Genomic DNA, 6,349 nt, shown 5'->3' on the forward strand with positions numbered 1-6,349 from the left:
CCCGTGTAGTCTTTTAATAACTTAGTCTTGTTTAATAACTAGTTTCTTTGTTTTCTGGACAAAATGATCCTCTGTGACCTTTAAACAGTTTGTTTTGTTTTCTCCATCATTTACTTTTCACATTATGTTTCGGTTTGTAGCTACTTACCAACCCTCAAATACAGCAAGAGATTTGGTGTTGAATGATTTGTCCATCTCTGTTGTGTGCGTGTGTTCATTCACTTATGAATGGTGTGTGTGATTTGTTGACCACACTTTTTTTGGGCCACAAACAAAGTCTTGCACAGGGCCACTGACTGCCTACGGCCGGCCCTGTTAAAGCCACACAAACGCAGTGTTTACACAGAAGTTGCAATAATCAAAAACACTCACACGCAATATTCATGAAATTAGAGCTGAGACACAAAGCAGTGCATTTATATTCCTTGTTCAATTAATCTTCTCTCTCTTTTAGGCTCTCGGTGGATTGGATCCACCTTCAGAAGCTGAACATCTAACAGACACTTGTTTGTTTAAAGAAACTGAAAGCGCAGTTCATAGAGTCCCCCACTGCTGAGACGAGCCTGTAAATGATTACTCACAGTGATAATACTGACACAGCTGTTCTAAATGACAAATTTAAACTTGTATAATGCTACGGCTTTATGTTGGAGAGCCACGTGTTCTGGAAGCCAAAACAACATTCAGAGTGATCGTTTGCTGTGTGCTTGTACCCGTGCAGACATGGCCTCGGCCCAGGTCAGTAAACACACTTCCAGTACATCCAGATCTCAAACTGGAGGTTAAAATGTGCGGAGGGTGGTTGTGAAAGCCCGTGTAGGACTTCAGATGATCTATGACATAAGAGAGAGGACTTTGATCAAAACAACTTTAATCCTAAACCTGGTCTCCCATAATCATCTAAAGAAAGAAATTACTATTTAATTAAAGTAACCTTTTTTTTTCTCCATAAAATAACTTTAATTAATGTGTGTCTCCTTCTGGAGACATTCATTAAAGTCGAGTATTTAGCCACATTTTGGCATAATATACCTATTTGTAACATATTGTTAATTATGTGAATGAAGTATTAATGCACATTATTACTAAACTGAAATGAGGACAAGGAGAAATAAATGTATGTTTACTTTTCACACCCAGCTTGACTTTTTAAATTCTTCAAAGAATCACTTTCAGGTGTAAAGCATTTTTATTACAAAGCGTTTTTATTACAAATTGAGTTGAAACTCCACTGGATTATACCAAAGTAAGAACATGTTCACTTTTGTCCACTAGATGTCAGGAAAGGCCCACAAACTACTCTATACTGACTGCCGTACAGCAGTTACCCACTGGCTGTGGTTATGGGTTGTAAGGGGGAATGGGAAGTTCATACTGTGCTGCTCAGCCTTTTACTCTTGTAACTTCCCACCTCCACCCTTGGGCTGCCTGAGACAGTTCAGGGATGATGTAATAAAACACATGAACACTACCAAACTCTCACATGGGATAATTCCTTGTCTGCTTTAGATCCAAAAGAACAATAATAGATTGAGATACATTCTCATATGACTGAGTTTACTGGGCTTGAATATTGCCTACAGTATCCATTCTTCACAAACATTTGGCGACCCCTGGAAAGTTTTCTTATAATCCCATCGGGGTCCTGAGAATCTGAACATCTAAAGTTTTTCTCTATTATATTAACTTAAACATTGTAGGCCTCAGTTTCAGTTTCAGGTTTATTTGTCTTGTGTAAGTCAACACAGGGTCAACAATACAATGAAATTAGAAGATTAGTATACATAAAAGGTAAAAAAACAAACAACAAAAAACAATATAGAAATACAAAATAAAGATACAAAATATAAAATATACTCGAATAGGATATGAAAAAATATGTGCAAGTGTATACTGAATAATGGTGGTACATATTGAATTATTCCTGTAAATATTGCTGATCCGCTGAACCATGCTGACTATGACTCATATACAGTACATGTATTATTCATAATGAATTCTGTGTTTAGAGGGTAACATCATATTAGGCTCTCTTCTTTTAAGGCACGTCTGAGAAAAAAAATAATGCTGTGAAACAGCATGCAGCAAGAAAAGAATAATTTTCAAAAAATAAATGATGCATCAATAATGAGGTTTAAGACATCTTTTGGAGCGCCACGTGTGCAGGCTTTACATTTCTTGCATGAAGTGAGGTGAAATGATAATAATAGTCCACAGTGATCATCACTTGTAAATATTCATGAGGCCTTTCATGTGTAGACGGTTTGTTTTGTATTGTGTGCGGCGCTCTAAGATTAGCAACTTCCCCCAGGATTTAAGCGTATCTCTGTCCATTTTACAAGCAGGTTCTCCTAACAGAGGAAGACAGGGAGAATTTTTTATTGCTTAAGAGCTGCTGCTGTTATACAGTTGGTGGGGAAAAGAGAAAAATGTGTTTGTGTCAATATGATATGGGAAACAAAGATGTATTAGATGTGCTTGGTCCCAGGGAGAAAATAAAGTAATTGCACTTCACTTGAACTTGAGTGCAGATGAGTCGTCACTGGAGAGGAAAAAACATCTTTGCACATAAAAGATTAATTGGAAATCTCACAAACCACATCTTTCAGGATTTCTTCCTCCCTTGAGGGAGAGTGGAAGGTGGAATGAAACATCAGCGGAGAGAGTGATCATGATGTATGTAAAATGTATTTATTTATTGATTTTACTACTGAGGATGCATTTCTGAAATGTAGAATATAAAGACATGAGACTGCTCTCATAGATAAAATGTTACTCTGTATAATGTGTGCTGTGCTCGTCTGTCTTCGTCCATCCAGCTACCCCCTCCAATATATAAACCCCACTCAGGGCTAAGTTCCTTGTGATATTGATTGTTCTCTGTGTGAATGCTCTGTGCCGTCCATCCTTCTTTAAACCCCCCATTTCTCTCATCTGTCAAGGACAAATAGAGACACAAAGAAGTTGTCAATATCCTCTAATGCTTCCAGCAGAATACCCTCTCAGTAGAAAGCGATGATGAATCATTAAAGTTTTCTCGAAGCAAAAAGTGAAGGAACCGATTTTTAGGTTATTTTTAGACTCACTTTGGCCTTTTTTCTATGTAGATCATGGAGACTAATGAGGGGTGACACAGACAGCGCCACCGTTCTGTCCCTGCATCCACATGGGAGTTGATTTCTTTTGAAATCAACAACAGGCAAAAACAGGCTGTCGGCTGAGGGCAACGTGTTAGAAGGGCAGTTGTGTCATTGGACTCAACTTTGAACCGTGTGTTTTATCTTTGGATAAACAGGTTTCTGTGTAACATCTGCTGCTGTTGGCCTAAGGGGCTACAGCTGGAGTGAGGCTATCCACAGCCAGGAGAGTTCAACACACTGATGACTTACATTTACAAAACAAGTGCTAATTTAATTCTGAGTCATGCACACCAGCCAAGAAGTCATATAAACAGGTGTTTTGGATTCTAAACTCTGACTGTGAGGCTGGCAATCACTTGTACTCACTTTATTTATGATGTTTCAGCGGCTCAGACCCTCATCAGGTGAAACTTATATCGGCAAACAGCATCAGTGCTGTAAACACAGCACTTCCAATGGTAAGAAAGAAGATTATGTTACAAATATGACAAGAAAAAAACAATAGAATCAAAAAGCTACAATAAAAGGAATTTGAATGTCTGGACTGAATGCATGAATATCACATTATGATATTTGGTTTACACAAAGATTAAAATAAGCCAAAGATAAACCAAACATGTGGGCTTCCGACTCAAAGGTTCAGATTTTCAGATATTTGTGTTACTATCCCTCCACTGCAGCTTAACAAGGAAACCTGAGAGTGAATTTTGTATTAAACTTTAAATTAAAATTTGTCTTACACCACTGAAGCTTTGTATTAGCTCTAGCTAAACATGACAAAGCACTCTTAACCAGAACAAAGACTGTGGAGTCTGTGGCAGGAAGGGATCACTTCACCATCTAACTAATCAGAAGATCAGCGGTTCGATCCCTGTTTCGATCCCCTTCAGTCTGCATGTCGAAGTGTCCTTGGGCAAGATACTGAACCCCCAATTATGGGGTTATGGCTCCTCAAACAAGAAATTGGCACCTTGCATGGCAGTGTATAAGTGTGTGAATAGGTGAATTAGATGCATACTGTAAAGCGCTTTGAGTGGTCAAAAGACGAGAAAGGCGCTATATAAGTACAGTCCATTTACTATCCATGCACGTGCGCGTTGTATTGTACTATGAGAGGTCTTTCAGAGTGTGATCTCTGAAAGGAATAACAGTGAGAGGTGTTTCCCTCGTAGCATCACTCAGAAGGCTGGTACACTCTGTGAGCATGATTTGATGCATGGAATAAGTCTACCTGTTGCAGCAAATCCTCACCTGACTAATCCTTCACTGAGGGATTTAAACCATAGACAGTGTACGGCTGTGACTGGAACATTGTTAGGGAAAATGATGAAGAACACTGGAGGGGAACAATGAATTGGTAATATGCACTCAACCCTTGTCAAGGACTTGAATAAAAAGTTTACCACAAAATGTGTAAAACCCTAGCTTACACTGAAAGTTAAAGGCTGAAGATTTTCTTTTGAAGGCTAAAGAAGTTTCTTTTTTGTATTAATTGCTTAAAAGGTCTTGAAAAACATCTACCTCTTCCCCCTCATTGACAAATCCAGAATCAATGAATATGCAAATAGGATTCAAAAGTTGGACCATAATTGGCTTGTGAACTATTCCTGCCTGTACAGCCACGTCTTCAACAAGGTGAGTGCAGATAAACTTTCCCCCTTTCCACAGCAGTGTTGTGCACAGTATATGCTGGTATACAGAGTATACCCACTTATCTGTTCAGCCAGTGTCCCACTTTGAAATCCCTGCTGTTGCACATCATTCTGCAAGCTGTTTTTTTTTTCCCCTTGAGGATGACAAAGGCATGTGATAGTTTTTCCAATTTTCATGAGTGGATGCAGTAAAAAGTAAAGAATTCTTCACTCAAAAGACATAATTATGTAGTTATCTTACACGTCTGCTGATTACAAAAACTGCATCTCGTCCTCTTCGTCCTCCTTATAATGTACAAGGAGGAAACAATGAAATATAGAATAACTAATACAAACACAACATTTATGTTTTCCTGACATATCACATAGTTGTTTTGAGAATGTGGTTTAAGTCGACAGAACAATATCACTGTAAGGCTCACTATACGGCTAACTCAGTTTAAACAATCCCATGTTATGTTAACAACACTCAATAAACTGCTAAACCTGCACAAAAATGGCACCGAAAACACTAAGTCACGCAAATCACACAAAAGTTGCCAGTGCTATTTTGATTTTACTTTGTTTGTGGTGCAGCTGTGGCTCAGGAGGTTGAGCGGTTTGTCCACTAATCAGAAGATCGGCAGTTCGATCCTCGGCTCCTCCGTCCTGTGTGTTGAAGTGTCCTAGGGCAAGCTACTGAACCGAGATATATTGCTCCTGAAGGCTGCACCATCAGTGTGTGAATGTGTGTGAATGAGATATGTAGTGTAAAAGCGCTTTGAATGGTCGGACGACTAGAAAGGTGTTATATAAATACAGTTTTTATTAATATATATATATATTTAACTTACTTCCATCTTGTGATTGCAATTTGACAAATGTAATAATCTCATGGAATATAATGTAAATACATTAGTGTGGACTATCCAGACAGAAGGTTTGACTTCACCAACTCAAAAACGAGTTACATCATACAACTCATAGGTTGTACAAAATGATTCATTGTTGCCAAAATACAGCTGTGAATGCAGGACTGTTCTTTCAGCGTGTTATTGAATATTGAATATCTGATGTTGAATATTACTTAAATACTTCTATCAAAGTTAAACAGCATATAAGCGTGCACATTAGGTGGCAGTATGCACCTTGATATTTGAACTGCATGCAAACTGTGGGGAGAAGAGGGTTAGTGCTGCTTTATTACAGCTGTTGACTAATTGCAGTGGTTATTTATTGCCTCAGCTAAAACAATTGTCTGCCTCTGTGTCTGCTGTCTCTCTTTTTCACTTTCTCATTTCTCTCCTCAGGCTCGTTTACATCCCCAACACCACCTGCTTTACTCCAAAGAGACCACAGCATCAGTTTTCTTATTTACACCTCTGGAACAAGGTTCATCTATGCTTCAACTGGGGAGTTTCACACTGAAATTAAATTCCTGTTGTGGAAAGCATACTTCAGATTATTGACTGAGAGCCAAATTCATTTTGTACAAGTAAGTCATCATGGTCACTATGGGGGCCAGTATGAGGAATAAAGTCACAACAAAGGTTCAAGTTGAAAATATAATTTAAAACA

Source organism: Larimichthys crocea, chromosome I, assembly GCF_000972845.2.
Source record: "Larimichthys crocea isolate SSNF chromosome I, L_crocea_2.0, whole genome shotgun sequence".
In the NCBI taxonomy this organism is placed as follows: Eukaryota; Metazoa; Chordata; class Actinopteri; family Sciaenidae; genus Larimichthys; species Larimichthys crocea.